The 18949-nt window shown below is 43.4% G+C and overlaps 1 protein-coding gene across 3 annotated transcripts in view; it reads left to right on the plus strand.

Moving 5' to 3' along the window:
• Window positions 1-18949, plus strand: part of LOC126278977 (ATP-binding cassette sub-family G member 1-like) — a 773827-nt gene that overhangs the window by 190744 nt on the left and 564134 nt on the right. Inside the window, exon 3 of one of the 3 annotated variants that reach the window (XM_049979272.1) lies at window positions 13385-13520. The exons of the other annotated variants lie outside the window; for them this stretch is intronic. The gene's annotated coding sequence lies outside the window, so the exon portion shown is untranslated. The remainder of the gene's footprint in view (window positions 1-13384; window positions 13521-18949) is intronic. 3 annotated transcript variants of the gene reach the window in all.

Raw genomic sequence — 18949 nt, forward strand, 5'->3', positions numbered from 1 at the left:
GATGTGAATACCATTTGTGATGCGGCAAACATCCCACTGTAATCAATTTCTTCCCACACTCTTTGCAAAAAAAAAAAAAAGCTCTAAGCACTATGGGACTTCACATCTGAGGTCATCAGTCCCCTAGACTTGAAACTAATTGAACCTAAATAACCTACGGACATCACACACATCCATGCCCGAGGCAGAATTCGAACCTGCGACCGTAGCAGCAGCAGCGTGGTTCCGGACTGAAGCGCCTACAACCACTCGGCCACAGCGGCCGGCCGCAGTCGTTGCAGCAAATCGGGCATAACTCGTGCGACGGCAGCGTAGATTCTTTTTTTCAGTTAGGATAAATTATTTGGTAGGGGAGGAACATACACACGGTTTGTAATGAAATCCTGAGAACGAAATCCAATGGTGTCTAGTCTGGCCCGTCACGGCCAATCCACAGACCAGTCAAGCGATAATCCAGGAAACCTCGAATTTCTATGAGGAAATGAGATGGTGCGAGTTCCTTTCATGAAACTATAACACACAGCGAGCACGCTCCGCACCAGTGAAAGCAGACATTTTAATTGCGCACTACGCTGGCGCTCCTGGTGGCGAAATGGAGTACTCATGCACTACGTGAATCAAACTTTGGATTGTTTGCTATAGAAAGACACATCTACCAATTCTGTAAGTTATTTCAATAAATTTCTATATCGTTCCAAAGTTGTAAAGTCCTTCCTGACTTGCCGCGTATATTTTGTTCCTGCTGTTGGTTTGAATGTGACACAGAATGAATTTAAGGAATACAGAGAACAATTATTTGTGAAATATTGTAAGAATGACTTTAGCCATATGAGGAATGACAATGTATATCAGTTGGAAATGTATAAATTTCAATGAGTGTTGTACTTATGTACGTAGAATTTATGGTGCATCGTAACCAACTGACGTGGGTAAAGAACGACGTGTATCAAGAATGAAATTTTCATTCTGCAGCGCAGTGTATATTTGTACATATATGTACACCCTACGATGTTTGCTGAAAAAAGTCTGCTGTATTGCAGTGCTGTATTTAAATTATTGCTGCGGACCAAGTCTACGAGAAACTTTTCCCTGGATTACTAGTGTGTATTAAAAAACAGATGTTACTGTAACAGGGTCATGGAGGAGTCTGGCACCCCAACGTATAACCACCTTCCATTGTTATTCACAATTTGTTAAATTTTTTGGTTGACTTTCTGACATTATTCCACAAATTCCCACTTTCAAATAACACACATAAGTATAGACTTTAACAATTAGCACAGTACAATATTTTAAACAACTACACCGTTACCCCACGTTAAACAAACAATCAACGCATTACGATAAATATGCTCTTGCTAAGTGTCAAGTCTATGAAGAACTTCTCCCCGAATTATCAGTGGGTTTAAAAAAATGACATCACTATAACACTGTTTTAACAGACAAGTGCTTCACTTTGTAAAAACGCCATAAATCGCACTGTAAAGAATTTCTCTCAGCTTTGCTGTTATCGCCGCCACTGGCATGGTATAGAAACGTAAAGAAGAACCATAGCCCGCTATGTGCTCCGTAAGTGCGCGCAGCATCGTTCCGCACAGTTCTGTTGAGGTCGCTGTCGTGCTGCTGCCTTGTTACCGGAGTAAGCATGAGATGCCTAAAAACGCCGTACACGTCTGATATGTAAAGCTATTGGCGGGTCAGCGAAAATGAGAAATGCCCCTTCCTTTGTCGCGCACTGATACCCATATTTGATATAAATAACAATCATGAGCACCCCATACAAATGGTTCAAATGGCTCTGAGCACTATGGGAGTCAACTTCTGAGGTCATTAGTCCCCTAGAACTTAGAACTACTTAAACCTAACGAACCTAAGGACATCACACACATCCATGCCCGAGGCAGGATTCGATCCTGCGACCGTAGTGGACTCGCGGTTCCAGACTGCAGCGACTAGAACGGCACGGCCACTTCGGCCGGCCCATCCCATACACACTGGAGGGAAAGCAAATGGGAAGGGGAGTGTTCTCTATGACTGCCGCACAAGGCACCAATCGGCAATACTTCGCCCACAAATAGCAACCAGCAAGAATAGGCGGCAAAGCAGCATCTGTCACGAGAGACAGCCCACACTGGAGAATGTGGACCCAGGGTAGATGAGCTGCCGGAATACAACATGTATTAAACACTCTAATATTTTTTCATTACATCTTCTTCTAAATCTCGAGAATATTTCAATAAATGATTCTTTGTTGCAAACATCACAAGTGGGCCACAATCATCACAAGTGGCTGGCATTGTTAGTTAGCTTTGTGTTGACAGGTCTTTGTTTTTCTGGGTGGGCATTTGGAAAAGGAATAAGATGTTGCGCATGCCTTGTAGAGCTGCCTTGGTGGGGGAATCCAGATCAGTGTTGGATGATAGAGAAACCTTCTGAGATAATCAATAAGAGCACGAACATAGAATATGGAACAAATATCGAAAATATGCTTAAGCAATTAACGAAATTTGATGTTGATACCCACATTGTAGATCAGTACCCACCTGTAGAAAGAGAAAACAAATCCATATTAGCTATAAAAAATGTAGAAGTAATAGCTGATCTGGTAAGGTGCAGATTATAAAGTAAAAAATAGGTTACCTCCATTACGGTACTGCTACTGACGGTAATAGAATGAAATTGATTGATGCAGAATTAGCTTACTAACCGACTAGGTTGTAATGACCACGCCCATCTTGTCTACATTCATCTCCGTGACTTAGATAAGCAACTGAGATTATTGTTCGGTGTTTGCGTAATATTAAGCCGGTTATTTTAATTTTAGCAATTTTTTTCAGTTTTACTAAATGTACATTAATTTATGCGATACTTTTGAAATGTGGGTATAGCAGATGCTCGTAAGTTGTTGGTCTGAGTATTCCGCGTAATTTACATTCCTTTAGAGATGCACATCCACAGATTCTAAAGCCAGTTCCTCTGAGGTGGCCAAAGATGGAGTCTGCGCGAATTCCGTCCATATCACATAACTGCGTGTGATTCCTCAGATCCGTAAAGCTAACAGCTCGCCAGCCAGCCAGCGAGCACCTGTCGGCACACCATCATTTAACAATTACTGCACTGCATTATTTAAACAAACAAATACACTGTAGCCACAAAGCGGAACTGGTTGATATTACTATGTTAGTTGTAATGCTTGGACTGCCTGGAACAAACTGTCAAAAATTTGAATCTTATTAGATTAGGATTGGCTACTTTGAGAATAAAAATATATATGTAGCACTACTCTCGTTCTACAATTGGCCTAATATGTTAATCAGAACACAAGAAAGTTGGATGGTGTAGAAGTTCACGTTCTAGATCGACGGAAATGACGAAATATTATAAATTATATTTTCTCCATCTGTAGTTTGTTATTTGCATTCAGACTACGTGTAAATCTATTTTACAAATCTAATTCCGTTACTCTACTGGAGTACTGGCTGTTCTTTGTAAGAAAATCGCATTTCAAAATCAGCAGAGGGTGTATATGCCTTAAAAGATTATAGTCTTCAAGGAACATTCAAAAATAATAGGAGGCAGTACCACACAGCTATAGTCTACTGAAAATAGGGAACTCGTAGTGGTAAATAATTCAAGTTGTAGAATACGTTTCACGTATTATTCAAGGACTACAAAAAGTCTATTGATTAATTTATTCTCGTCTCTCATTGTTGTTCATCGAGAACTGTCGTAGGTAACAAGATTTGGCAAAACGTTGTAGGAAGTAATGTGAGGACATGTATTGCACAATGAGATATGGTATATGTTCAGTGGTATTGTCATCAGACAGCTCATGTTTACTGCTGTATATGTAAACGAAACGCAAATATAATGATTCCAACTCCGTTGCTAGTCGTGGTCAGACTTTCACCATGAAAGAATTCATTGTACTGTACAATTGTCACTACCATTGCCCCCAGTACATTTTTTTAGTACAGTTGAATTAAATTTAAAAAATTGGTTCTATAGATATGAACTTAGCTTGTGGCTGTATTATATGAAGGTAGATGAGTGTTAATGACGACTTACTACTTACTACTACTTGACAGCACAAAATTAAGTTATGAAGTCAGTCATACGGCAAATACTGTGGTATCCTTGATATACCTACACAACGAACACTTGATTGCCCCTAGAACTTAGAACTACTTAAACCTATCTAACCTAAGGACATCACAAACATCCATGCCCGAGGCAGGATTCGAACCTGCGCTCATAGCGGTCGCGCGGTTCCAGACTGACGCGCCTAGAACCGCTCGGCCACTGCGGCCGGCAGATTGCCGTAGAATTAAAGGTGTGTGGACATGGATAAAGAGTAATTGAATGAGATTTTTATCGACGAGTGTTGACGAATTAAACAGCAAGAAAATAATCTGTATGTACGTCAAAGCGTTTGCAGCATCTAAGATAAGAATTTAGCATGATTTTTATATAGGTCTTCCACAAAGGAGGAGAATCAATGACGGTTCTTCGCTATCACGCAAAAGTCAAAGGAACCTTCCAAGCCGGCCGGAGTGGCCGAGTGGTTCTAGTCTACAGTCTGGAACCGCGCGACCGCTACGGTAGCAGGTTCGAATCCTGCCTCGGGCATGGATGTGTGTGATGTCCTTAGGTTAGTTAGGTTTTAGCAATTGTAAGTTCTAGGGGACTGATGACCTCAGATGCTAAGTCCCATAGTGCTCAGAGCCATTTTTGAACCTCCAATATCGTTGTTGTGGAATGAGCTTTTGACTGTGAATCAACGGGCCAAGAGATGGGATTGTTTCATTGACGTTCATTATGGTACTCCCTGAGGCCTTGTCTTGTCGATTCCGAGCGGCCGTGTGAGTGAAATGTTTCCGTCGGCCACCCATGAGAAAACAACGTGGTTTCAGCGCTGGGCGTCGTGATTCTCGTCTACATTGCAGAAGCATCGAAAGGATGGGTAAGTTGTGGGTAAGGTGTGACGCGACGCGACGCGTGTGACAGGCTCAAAGTGCCGCTGGGCAGAACTTTGGTGAAACTTGGTGCCAGTGTGACATCATTAACACACCTTAAACTTCTGAGATCTGGCCTTTTTTTCGCATACGTCGACACCGTGCTGTTTGAAGCGTCGTGAGTCTTAGGGTGACGTCACTGTCTGCCACCCTTTTGCACCGTCACAGAGGAAGATTGTAGGTACCTTTGAGTCAAATTTCAAACTTGTGGCTCGCAATGAGAGACAATTAAGGGGATTAAAAAATGTTCAAATGGGTGTGAAATCTTATGGGACTTAACTGCTAAGGTCATCAGTCCCTAAGCTTACACACTACATAACCTAAATTATCCTAAGGACAAACACACACACCCATGCCCGAAGGAGGACTCGAACCATCGCCGGGACCAGCCGCACAGTCCATGACTGCAGCGCCTTAGACCGCTCGGCTAATCCCTCGCGGCCCAATTAAGGGGTTTCCAAGAAAGTGAGCCTTTAATCGTGTTGCGCAATGTACCTGGCCGAGGGACTGATGACCTCGCTGCTTAGTTCGTCAACCTCCGTCCCCCCACGGAGAGCTTACGGGATGCTGGTGATACTCGCGTATGCTCGATGAACCTAGCACCAATTACGCAAGGCGAGTGGATCAACATCTCTCCAGAACGCTTGTAAAGCATCTTAGAGACCATGCCTCGACGTGTTACTGCAATTTTGTGATTCGTGGAAGTGTGACTCGAAGTTTACATCGCATTCATCGCCTTCCTACGAGTTTCGGCCAGGCGCACAGTAGTGTGTCCGCTGCGTCGGCGCGGTGTAGGGCCGATGAGGACACGTGAAAGGACGCGGCGAGGCCCGTGGAGGCCCCAAGGCCGGCGCCAGAAAGTGGCTCGCCACGAGCACCGCTGCAGCAGAGGTCATCGCCGGCGAGTCCCGTAGTAGCCGCGGGCTGCCGCAGGATCGCCGCGTTGCGCAATACGGACGCCGAGCCGGGAAAGTCGTCGTCGTCGTCCTCGTCTTCGGCGGCGGCGGCGCTGGGACCCAGCCGAGGAAGATGCTGCCGCGCGCCGCCACGCCTACCCTAGCCGGCCCGGGCTGCTGCTGTTGCATCACTGCTGAGCTAACTCGCCGCTATGTTAACGACTCGGGCGATTATTTGACTCCCAGACACGCGCCGCGGTCGCTGCCTCGCTGCGGGTGATGCGTGTTTACTTAAGCCACCAAACATGCCGGTCTCATGCCAGCGACGAAGTTTCGTTGCTTACAGGGCCTTCGCCTGGAATGATAATGCTGCTGTAAAAAGAGCGATGCGCGAAGCATACAACCACTACCACCGTCATAACTTAGCAAAAGTACTTGTTGAAAACCCAAGGAAATTCTGGCCTTACGTAAAATCGGTAAGCGGGTCGAACGCTTCCATCCAGTCACTGGCTGATCAGTCGCCTCGCGTGATTAGCCGAGCGGTCTGGGGCGCTGCAGTCGTGGACTGTGCGGCTGGTCCCGGCGGAGGTTCGAGTCCTCCCTCGGGCATGGGTGTGTGTGCTCGTCCTTAGGATAATTTGGGTTAAGTAGTGAGTAAGCTTAGTGACTGATGACCTTAGCAGTTAAGTCCCATAAGATTTCACACACATTTGAACATTTTTTTGAACTGATCAGTCTGGCCTGGTAATGGAAGACAGCAAAACGAAAGCTGAAATTTTAAATTTACCATTTGAGAAATCTTTCACGCGGGAGGATCGTAGATACATACCGCCGTTTGAGTCTCGTACAGATTCCCGTATGGTGGTCATAGTGATAGACATCCCTGGGGTTGTGAAGCAGCTGAATAGGTTGAAAATAAATAAATCCCCAGGTCCTCATGGGATTCCAATTCGGTTTTACAGTGTTGGTTCAAATGGCTCTGAGTACTATGGGACTTAACATCTGAGATCATCAGTCCCCTAGAACTTAGAACTACTTAAACCTAACTAACCTAAGGACATCATACACATCCATGCCCGAGGCAGGATTCGAACCTGCGACAGTAGCAGTCACGCGGTTCCAGACTGAAGCGCCTAGAACCGTTTACAGAGAGTACTCTACTGTAAAGTTCTCTGTTGGATTCCTTTCATGTTAATTTCTGAAATCTGTTGTTATTTACGGCATAAATTCCTCTTCTGATTTTACTGTGGTATTTCTATCTGGGAGGAGACTGAGCAGTGAAATGTGTTACTTTTACACATAAACAAGAACGAACTGTCACACTACTACACTTTAAAACACAGTTTATATGTAATTCAGGTCACACAGTCTCATACGGAACCTACATCCGCTTTCTTTTATATGCTGTAAATGATAAGATACTGTCATACCCCTTCCCTTCTGTGTGAGAGGATGAATGAGCAAATGTATTTCTAGTTGCATGCTGGATGGTAGCAGACAAGCCTGTCTGCTAGAGATCAGTAGGACCAATGTCGGAACAGGTAGTTACGCTTTCTAAAAGCAAAGAGGTTTCTATCCTTAGTGTTGTCCTGTCTGTCCCTTGTCATGTTGGTATAGGAAGCTGCCTCTCTGCTCACTTTCGTTTGTATTTGGGAAGCACGCTCGGTAGGAGCGCAGGTCAGTCTGTCCGCGGCGAGCGTCTGAAGTGGTAAGATCTCCTGCTAAACGCGTGTCTGCTAAGTTTACAGGACAATGGATTTCTTAAGATCAGCCTAACTGAACATTTAATCACCTTTATTTCAGGTTTAGCTCTAAAATATCTAATGTTATCTTAAATTGCAACGCAATGTAATTCGAGTGTGAAGTTCAGAATATATTCCGGTAGTTGCTTTGTCACTACTTTGTGAGTAAAGTGGAACCACGTGTCGATCAGTAACTCTAACTAAGATCATCAATCTTAAATGCGAATGTGCGTGAGATTATAACGTCTCGTCTTGACAATATTTTTCAATATAGCTACTTTTCTTTATGTTCAACCCACGTGGGGTGTACTTTGTGAGGCCAGTACCACGTGCTTATACAAATGTTTGACCCATCAGGTTAATAGTAAGACGATAGTAACCAGTTCGAGGTTTTTCTTTTCTAAATTGCGTTTCGATGTAATTTATTTTAATTATCAAAATTATTGTGGAGTTACACTCTTTGTGTAAACCAAGATGACCACGTGAAGCATGTGGTGTCAGCATCAAAGTAGCCCTCAGCTATTCTTTTCGGGATCATTTCACAGAGAGTCAGTATGCATTTAGTATACCAGTGTGTGGTAATTTCATGGCGGACAGGATTGCGCTACGAACGTAACTTCTTTGGGTGAAAACTGAATCGGTTGGTTGTGGTTCACAATCCTAAATAGGGCACCTGTTTAGTTATGAATCAAGTGTAATATGCTGAAATTTCAATGATCAGTGTTAAAATAAATTTCCAAAAATAAACTGACTTATTTCTTTTTATTTAAATTCTCTTTTATGCATATATATATATATATATATATATATATATATATATATATATATATATATATATATATAATCACCGGTTGTCGTATGACTATTAAAAGATTGTAAGTAATGTTAGTCTGGTTGGGAATTTGGTAAGCTAGACTGGATATCTGGTGAAACAGTAGGTCAGTAATGCCAGGTTAACTTCCCCAGAGCCGAGCGGCGCTGCAGTCATGGACTGTGCAGCTGGTCCCGGCGCAGGTTCGAGTCCTCCCTCGGGCATGTGTGTGTGTGTTTGTCCTTAGGATAATTTAGGTTAAGTAGTGTGTAAGCTAAGGGATTGATAACCTTAGCAGTTGAGTCCCATAAGATTTGACGCATCTACATCTACATGACTACTGTACAATTCACATTTAAGTGCTTGGCAGAGGGTTCATCGAACCACAATCATACTATCTCTCTACTATTCCACTCCCGAACAGCGAGCGGGAAAAACGAACACCTAAACCTTTCTGTTCGAGCTCTGATTTCTCTTATTTTATTTTGATGATCATTCCTACCTATGTAGGTTGGGCTCAACAAAATATTTTCGCATTCGGAAGAGAAAGTTGGTGACTGAAATTTCGTAAAAAGGTCTCGCCGCGACGAAAAACGTCTATGCTTTAATGACTTCCATCCCAACTCGTGTATCATATCTGCCACACTCTCTCCCCTATAACGTGATAATACAAAACGAGCTGCCCTTTTTTGCACCCTTTCGATGTCCTCCGTCAATCCCACCTGGTAAGGATCCCACACCGCGCAGCAATATTCTAACAGAGGACGAACAAGTGTAGTGTAAGCTGTCTCTTTAGTGGACTTGTTGCATCTTCTAAGTGTCCTGCCAATGAAACGCAACCTTTGGCTCGCCTTCCCGACAATATTATCTATGTGGTCCTTCCAACTGAAGTTGTTCGTAATTTTAACACCCAGGTACTTAGTTGAATTGACAGCCTTGAGAATTGTACTATTTATCGAGTAATCGAATTCCAACGGATTTCTTTTGGAACTCATGTGGATCATCTCACACTTTTAGTTATTTAGCGTCAACTGCCACCTGACACACCATACGCACATTTGAACATTTGAACTTCCCCAGACAGCTCACAGCTTTTAACCCACTTTTATGGTCTTGAACACCAGCACCGCTTACACCCCAAACGAATGCAACAACATTACAGCTGCATTGGCTCCTTACTTAGCTTGCATTTCTCGCGAATCTCTTGTCCCGAGCGACAGGAAAAAAGCGCAGGTGACGCCTGTATATAAGAAGGGTAGAAGGACGGATCCTCAAAATTACAGACCAATATCCTTAACATCGGTTTCTTGCAGGATTCTCAAACATATTCTCAGTTCGAATATAACGAATTTCCTTGAGACAGAGAAGTTGCTGTCCATGCATCAGCACGGCTTTAGAAAGCATCGCTCCTGCGAAACGCAACTCGCCCTTTTTTCACATGATATCTTGCGAACCATGGATGGAGGGTATCAGACGGAGTCCATATTCCTTAACTTCCGCAGACTCCTAACTAAGGTACGAGCATATGGGATTGGATCCCAAATATGTGAATGGCTAGAAGACTTCTTAAGTAATAGAACGCAGTACGTTGTCCTGGATGGTGAGTGTTCATCGGAGGTGAGGGTATTATCTTGCGTGCCCCAGGGAAGTGTGGTAGGTCCGCTGTTGTTTTCTATTTACATAAATAATCCTTTGGATAGGGTGGATAGCAACGTGCGGCTGTTTGCTGATGATGTTGTGGTGTATGGGAAGGTGTCGTCGTTGAGTGACTAGGAGGATACAAGATGACTTAGACAGGATTTGTGATTGGTGTAAAGAATGGCAGCTAACTCTAAATATAGATAAATGTAAATTAATGCAGATGAATAGGAAAAAGAATCCCATATGGTTCGAATACTCCATTAGTAGTGTAGCGCTTGACACAGTCACGTCGATTAAATATTTGGGCGTAACATTGCAGAGCGGTATGAAGTGGGACAAGCATGTAATGGCAGTTGTGGGGAAGGCGGATAGTCGCCTTCGGTTCGTTGGTACAATTTTGGGAAGATGTGGTTCATCTGTAGAGGAGACCGCTTATAAAACACTAATACGACCTATTCTTGAGTACTGCTCGAGCGTTTGGGATCCCTATCAGGTCGGATTGAGGGAGGACATAGAAGCAATTCAGAGGCGGGCTGCTATATTTGTTACTGTTGGCTTTATCATCACGCGAGTGTTACGGAAATGCTTCAGGAACACGGGTGGGAGTCTCTGGAGGAAAGGAGACGTTCTTTTCGTGAATCGCTACTGAGGAAATTTAGAGAACCAGCATTTGAGGCTGACTGCAGTACAATTTTACTGCCGCCAACTTACATTTCGCGGAAAGACCACAAAGATAAGATAAGTTTAGAGCTCGTACAGGGGCATATAGGCAGTCATTTTCCCTCGTTCTGTTTGGGAGTGGAACAGGGAGAGAAGATGCTAGTTGTGGTACGAGGTACCCTCCGCCACGCACCGTATGGTGGATTGCGGAGTATGTAGGTAGATGCAGAAATGGTGTAGAAAGAATCTGGCTTTGATATGCAGAGCAGCAAGGCAACAAATCTCTCTAGTGTCGGAGTTACAGCCAGATGAAAACTTTCGTCGCACAACCAAGAAAAATACCTGCACTACACAATTTGCATTCCTGAAGTGGTCTTCAGTCATGCTCATAAATTAAGGATAAAGCTGATGCGTGGTGAAACAACGCTCTGGTGGTCGGTTTGCGGGTTTAAATCACCTCAGGGTATGACCATACGGTGCATGTGACCTGCGGTCGTCGCACTGTGGCACTAGAAGCAGTCCACATACGCAGACATGTGTTGGCGCATGACAGTACGGTGTCACAGTAAGTGTGCAAACGTTTTCAGACGTGCTAATGGTGACTGTGTGTTAGAAATGGCTCAAAGAACACATATTGATGACGTTATGAGGGGTAGAATACTAGGGCGACTCGAGGCTGGTCAAACACAGTAAGTCGTAGCACGGGCCCTCTGTGTGCCACAAAGTGTGATCTCAAGATTATGGCAATGATTCCAGCAGACATGAAACGTGTCCAGGTGCGGGACATCCAGTGTGCAACACCACAAGAAGACCGATATCTCACCATGAGTGCCCGCAGACGGCGGCGAAGTACTGCGCATAGCCTTGCTCGGGACCTTACCTTAGCCACTGGAACAGCTGTCTACAGAGTGAACAATCATGGTTTATTCGCCCGGAGACCTGCAGAGTGCATCCGCTGATCCCTGGTCACAGGAGAGCCCGTAAAGCATGGTCATTGGAACAGTGGTCCCAGGTTATGTTCACGGACGAGTCCAGGTACAGTCTGAACAGTGATTCTCTCCAGGTTTTCATCTGCCGTGAACCAGGAACCTGATACCAACCTCTTAATGTCCTTGAAAGGGATCTGTATGGAGGTCGTGGTTTGATGATGTGGGGTGGGGTTATGATTGGTACCCGTACACCCCTGCATGTCTTGGACAGAGAAACTGTAATAGGTCAGGTGTATCGGGACGTCATTTTGCACCAGTATGTCCGCCTTTTCAAGGGTGCAGTGGGTCCTACCTTCATCCTGATGGATGATAACGCACGGCCCCACTGAACTGCCATCGTGGAGGAGTACCTTGAAACACAAGATATTAGGCGAATGAAGTGGCCTGCCTGTTCTCCAGACCTAAATTCCATCGACCACGTCTGGGATCCTCTAGGTCGATGTATCGCTGCACATCTTCAAACCCCTAGGACACTTCAGGAGCTCCTACAGGCACTGGTGCAAGAATGGGAGGCTATACCCCAGCAGCTGCTCGACCACCTGATCCAGAGTATGCCAAATCGTTGCGCGACCTGTCTACGTGTGCATGGTGATTATACCCCATATTGATGTCGGGGTACATGCCTAGGAAACAGTGGCGTTTTGTAGCACATGTCTTTCGGGGCGGTTTTCTCAACTTACCACCACTACTGTGGACTTATAAATCTGTGTCGTGTGTGTTCCCTATGTGCCTATGCTATTAGAGCCAGTTATGTGTAGTGCCACGTTGTGTGGCACCACATTCTGTAATTATCCTTAATTTATGAGCATGAGTGTAGATTATGCCACCAAAAGGAACTTTTTACTATGAATGAATCTTAGAAGTTACAGTGTATTGAATGGAACGCCGACCGACATATTGGCAGCTGTAGTTGGTCGATGGATTAGTTCACGAAAAAACTCGATCAGCGTAAGACTTTCTGTCCAATGACGATATCCTTAAAGATGCAAAATGGCAACGAGAGCTTCAATGTATGCATTTGGAAACTGGTACCGAAACATCTTCATTCTGGGGCAAAAATTTGACATAGCAGCATATATAGCTGTAGGTATATTCACCGAAGGGTATTAATCTACTCTGGAGACATAGAATGCTTTTAAGAATCGTCATAGGGACGGACAGCAAAAACTTCGCGGAGTTGTGTGACAGGAAATGCGTGGCCACCATTGAACAAGGGATGTCTCAGTTTGTTAAGAAGAGCCCGGATCGATTAAATACAGCTCCATATTCAGAACCAGAGCATGTCTGAGCAAGATGAAGGAAGCCTATATAGCCACGGGATCGCAGAGTATGTTTTCAAACAACGTTTTGTCACTTTAAACTTTGAAACTATTTTCTCGAAACGACTTTTTTAAGCAGTGAATCGCTCTAGAGTGTCGAGAGGTTAACTGGTTTATTTGACTTTTTTAATGAAATTTAATTAAATTTAGGGGGTTACAGCGAGAGCTTTCTGTATTCGTATTTTCTGTTAAACATTTGTACTTAGTTTTTCGAATAGCTGCCATTTTTTGTAGGTGTTTTGCTAAACCTCTTACTCATGATGCTCCATATTCATTCCAATTTTAGAATTTTCTTTTTTTATGGGTTTCAGAAACAGCCACGAGCCTGTACGACGACTAGCGTAAAACAGTACGCACCGCAAGAGACATACTTTGACAAGGGCTGCAGCCGCCATTTTGATGAGTTTAAAAAAAACGTTCGCAGACGGATGTATATATAATAAAGCGGTAAAACTTCCATTTTAATTAAAACAGTTCTTGTATGAAAAAAGTCTTCACCAATTTTTCGTGCCAGGACCTCTCTTTAAGCAGTGACCAGGAAGAGGATCACATGCGGACTATAGAGCGTACATTGCAACGCAAGCACAACTACTAACGAAAGACGCTAAATGCAGACAACATTACGCAAACTGCTCCAAATTCTGGCGCCATTGTTAATAAAAGTAACATGCCGTAACACAAGACGAGCGGTTGAAATGCTTGTTGCTGTCACAGGATTATACGGAAAACCAAATCTTACTAATAAGAGATGAGCGCATACAGTGCTCGATACTATTAAAAAATAATACGTACATTATTCTTGTAGTTGGCCACTGTGCACAAGGACAACCGCGACGTAGTGAAATGAACCAGTTGGGATATAACACGTTACATTTATTTTTAATGGGTTCGCTTAGCCAAGAAAACCTTGAGAACAAGTTAAAGGATTTTGAAAACTAGGTCAGGTAGCGAGATTAACAGTTATTTATTTGGCCTGATGATCACAGTGAATTAACAAAACGTTATGTTCTCTAGAACTTGGATAAAATTTACGAAATGTCGCTAATTCAGTGGGGAGGTACTAAAAAGTGTGGAAAACTGTATGGAGCAACTACAACAAGATTTGTGTATCTGAGTGGCTCATGCTAGAACAATAATTTGTATTCAAACAATTTATAATCAAATTGAGCACCAGAAGTTGCATGGCAAAGTAAGCAAGTAACGAGGTGCATAGAATAACGGTCACTCGCCTGCAATCGCTACAGCTACATTCCCGTTAACAGCTACTATCCATCGATCATCATCAGAAGGCAACCCAAGATGACTCTCTCTCTCTCATATGTAACTTCCCTCCATTAGGATGCAACACGCACATTTTTAAAGATTAAGCAATGTCCTCCTGATTGGTCTCCCGTATCCACCAAAAGCACTGTCCAGAGTGATTTGGCTGATCTGGAGTGAAGACAACTGGCGTCTAGCTCTCTTTGAAGTACACAGAAACTCAAAAATATCGTGATCAGTTAGTCACTGGGGGGGAGGGGGGGGGGGGGGGGGGGAGACTGAGGCGAGTGCAGCATCCACTGACCACATGCGTGGTGCCCGTGCCTGCCCAACATTCAACAGCTGCAAAAGGGTTCACATCCCGACTTCCGCAAAAGTGCCCATGAACCCAGAGAAGGCCCTCTTGACCTAGTGAAATACAAAGACTGCCTTCTGTCGACAAAAAAGGGCCGTAGACACGTTTCTGGCATCACACCGCCCCCATGTTGTGAGCACAAGGTTGCCTGTATTATCATCAGTTCAATAACTGCGCAATAACGGCAGAAAACAAATTAATATCGCTTACTGATATGTGACTGTAACGTCACACTATTTTTCAGCACCAGTACTAATGAAAATAAGATGGGGAAAAAAGTAAAAAAGGGTGATCGAAAGGAAGACATAGAAATAAGAATGTTCTTATTACAGTTTTTGTCTGGTTGGCTTCTTCTGGTGGCTTCCTTCGTTGAATTTGACCTTGACCTTGCCCTTGCTAATGAACGTAAAATATACGAATACATGCTTCGAGGAGAAACAAATGAACCAACTGAGGTGGACGACACAGCTGTGCTTGGTCACTTTTCTGATTTAATGTATTTTTAGCGCATATCCAGTGGCACAGATATTTTCAGTAATCGTTTACTGAAATTGGGAAGAGGGAAAGGGACCATGTCATTAAAGGTTACATGGTGAACCGAGAAAAATCAAGAGAGTTTGCTGGGGAAGGAACTTACTATACAACGGACATCAGTGAAGCAGACGACAACGATGACGACGAAACTACTGGTTGTGATGGCACTGTAGCTCTAGGCTCTAAAAGAAAGAAATGTTAATGACTGTGATTATAAAACGTGAACTTACATAACGTGCAGATAACAAGAGACTTTGCTGTGTGATACTTGTCGTGAATATGTCTGTCTTATGTTGATAAATCGCATATTTCCTATTAACAAAACACCTTTGGAAAAAACTATGAATTTGTGCCATGTGGCGGACGACGCGTCTTAGAGGTAGGAAACAAATGCAATAACCAAACTTTTAAAAAAAGCTTAATGATAACAATACAGTGTCTCCGGATTATGACCTAAAAATCAAACTTCAATCACTAAATTCAGCAAAATGTCACTAGTATCCTACTTTAAGCATCTCGGAAACTGGAAATTAACAAAGAAATAGTTGCAAAACTACAAAAAATGGTTCAAATGGCTCTGAGCACTATGGGACTAAACTGCTGTGGTCATCAGTCCCCTAGAACTTAGAACTACTTAAACCTACCTAACCTAAGGACAGCACACACATCCATGCCCGAGGCAGGATTCGAACCTGCGACCGCAGCAGTCGCACAGTTCCGGACTGCGCGCCTAGAACCGCGAGACCACCGCGGCCGGCGCAAAACTACAAAAAGCAGGCGAACTCACCTGGCAGAATTACAACAAAAAACATGCATCCCAAAGCGAAAAAAATATTTATGACAACAACATTTTTAAAAACGGAAGCTCGAATGCATGTGGAACCATAATAATTGGTGGCAGATCATAAATAAGTCATTCAAAAGGAAACAAAATCCTGTGAAAAATGTTAGCATGAAAATGCTAAAACGGAATGTGGATGAAAAGGAAATAGTAGGAGCTCTGTCAAGTTACAGCAAAAAACTCAGATACCATCAGGAAATTGTGATTAGATTCTTTGGCGTTCATGAAGAAACAGTCAAGAAAGAACGAAATTTAGAGCCTAAATTCACATCCATTCAACAAAAAGCATTGTGGACAGAAGAACGCTAAAATAAACAGTGACCGACTGAAGAGAGACAGAGAGACAGAGAGAGAGAGAGAGAGAGAGAGAGAGAGAGAGAGAGAGAGAGAGAGAGAGAGAGAGAGAGAGAGAGAGACGGGGGGGGGGGGGAGGTGCTAAATAAGTTGAGTAGCGCTCTTTACGTAGGCACAAAGAATAAGAGAAAGTACGACACTTCAAAAAGTTTCCTGTTAAGTGTGATGACACAAAACAGGACATGATAGCTAAGGTATGTGATTACTGTTCCGGCATCGGAAAATATGTGTGAAGTCCATTATTGACGTGCGGTGTTCAAAAAAATGGCTCTGAGCACTATAGGACTCAACTGCTGTGGTCATAAGTCCCCTAGAACTTAGAACTACTTAAACCTAACTAACCTAAGGACATCACACACATCCATGCCCGAGGCAGGATTCGAACCTGCGACCGTAGCAGTTACGCGGTTCCGGACTGAGCGCCTAGAACCGCTAGACCACCGCGGCCGGCACGTGCGGTGTGCTGTAATATGGAATGTTGATTACCCCAGCTAGCAGTACAGCATATTCAGCGATGTGCAGCAGTCTTAATGGTATTATCTGTATTCCGTAGCAACAGAATACCGAACTGCTTGCAAAGCTTCTCTCGGCATGGCTAGTGACTGGTGGGATAGTATGCGATCACAAACCTATATCCTGAAAGTCTCACAAACCTGGTATTTGGTATCCAACATGTACAGAATTATTTCACCTATTCAAATTGTCTTGGCTATTAAATCGTGTTCGAATGAATTTTCTAGGTAAAGCCAAGTTTCGTCCCCATCTTAGCAGGAAATATTCGGTGGCTGGAGCGGGATGGAGATTTCCGCTGGGAACGAAACCGATGTTCATCTCAAAAAATTTAAACTAAAACTTTCGACTGCCACTAAATTACCCATAATATACTAATAATTCAAACAGTTCCAGGTCTGACTGGGTAGTTTGCAGAAGACCATTTTCGTCCACACAAACGAGCCTTGCGTGTTTGTGCTTTGCTATACTGTAGAATGAAATGGTTACCTATGCTCTAAAATAATGACCTATGTTAGAATGTAGCGTGCCATTTCTGTCAGCTAGCGCAGTCACCAACGGAAAATACGGTGCTTTGTGCGACCACTGAAAGATATATCGCTTCCATTCACAGTCATCGTCAAGTCCGAATGTTTCCCTTCTACTAAAGACAGCGAGTTATCTCTCCTAGTCCAACCAGAATACGAAACGCGGTTTAAAATTAACGCCGGTCAGATACGTAAAACGAATGGAGGTACTGATTGGTTTGGACATTTTTTGTAGTCCCAACTCGTTTATTCTGAAAGTAATCCATTGCTGTCTGCCTTTGGAAGCCTGCGTATTGAAATGAGTACGGTAGTAAGAAACCTGCCAGTTTCTGAATTTGATTTAGGGTTGAGGTGACTCTTCAGTCTAAGAAGACGTACTGTTGCTGAACTTCACCGTGAATCTAGCTACAAAATTGTAAGCTTACAATAATTTAGCTGAATCAAATTCTGGCGAGAGAAGTCATTATGGAAGTTTACTGCGACTTCCGTAAGAAAATCATGGCGAGGAGAGTTAATAAGCAAGATGTGTATGATGTGTAAGAGCAGTCTTACAGGAACCGGCAACATATTCATATAACGTTTCATAGTTCTGGTGCTATCTCACTGAAAAGCCGGCGGATCAAGTGCATTGATTGATACGATACTTTCAGATTTTCGATCTTAAGCGCAACAGAAACAGTGGTTAGCCTTTTCTTCCGAGATGGGGCGAGAGGAAATGGGTAGCAGGTGAAACATAGGAAATTATAATAAAGTTTATTATACAGGAATCCATTATCCCATACCCTTATAAGATATACAGAAACAAGTACATGGATTCAGTCAACGGAACACACCCATTTAAAGATTTGCTCCTTAAAATTCATAAGTTGTTTAGGCAACAGTCCATACAACTAATAAATACAACCACGCAGTAAAGGGCTCTTAAGGAAAAGCTGAGGTTCAAGAATCTGAGGATATACTAAGACTGTCGGGGATATCACTCACTACGGTAATATACTGAGCCGGAAAAAGTCAAGAGTTAGTTATAGATACATATAAAGATGATTGTAACATCGCTTACGTAAGGTACAAAAGGGCAGTGCATTGGTGGCTCTGTCATTTGTACTCAGGTAATTTTTGTGAAAAGGTTTCCTACGTGATTATGGCCACACGACCGGAATTAACAGATCGTGAACGTACAACGGTAGTTAGAGCTGGAAGCATGGGATATTCGATTTCGGAAATTGTTAGGAATTCAATATTCCAAGATCCACAATGTCAAGAGTGTGACGGGAATATAAAATTTCAGAAATTACCTTTCACCCCGGACAACGCAGTGGCCGACGGTCTTCACTTAACGACCGAGAGTTTGCGTAAAGCTGTCAGCGCTAACAACACAAGCAACACTGTGTTAAACGACAGCAGATGTCAATGTGGAACGTACAATGCGGCGAACTTTGGCGTTAATGGGCTATGGCAGTAGGCGACCGACGCGAGTGCCTCTGCTAACATCGCG

This window comes from Schistocerca gregaria, chromosome 6, assembly GCF_023897955.1.
Source record: "Schistocerca gregaria isolate iqSchGreg1 chromosome 6, iqSchGreg1.2, whole genome shotgun sequence".
Taxonomy (NCBI): domain Eukaryota; kingdom Metazoa; phylum Arthropoda; class Insecta; order Orthoptera; family Acrididae; genus Schistocerca; species Schistocerca gregaria.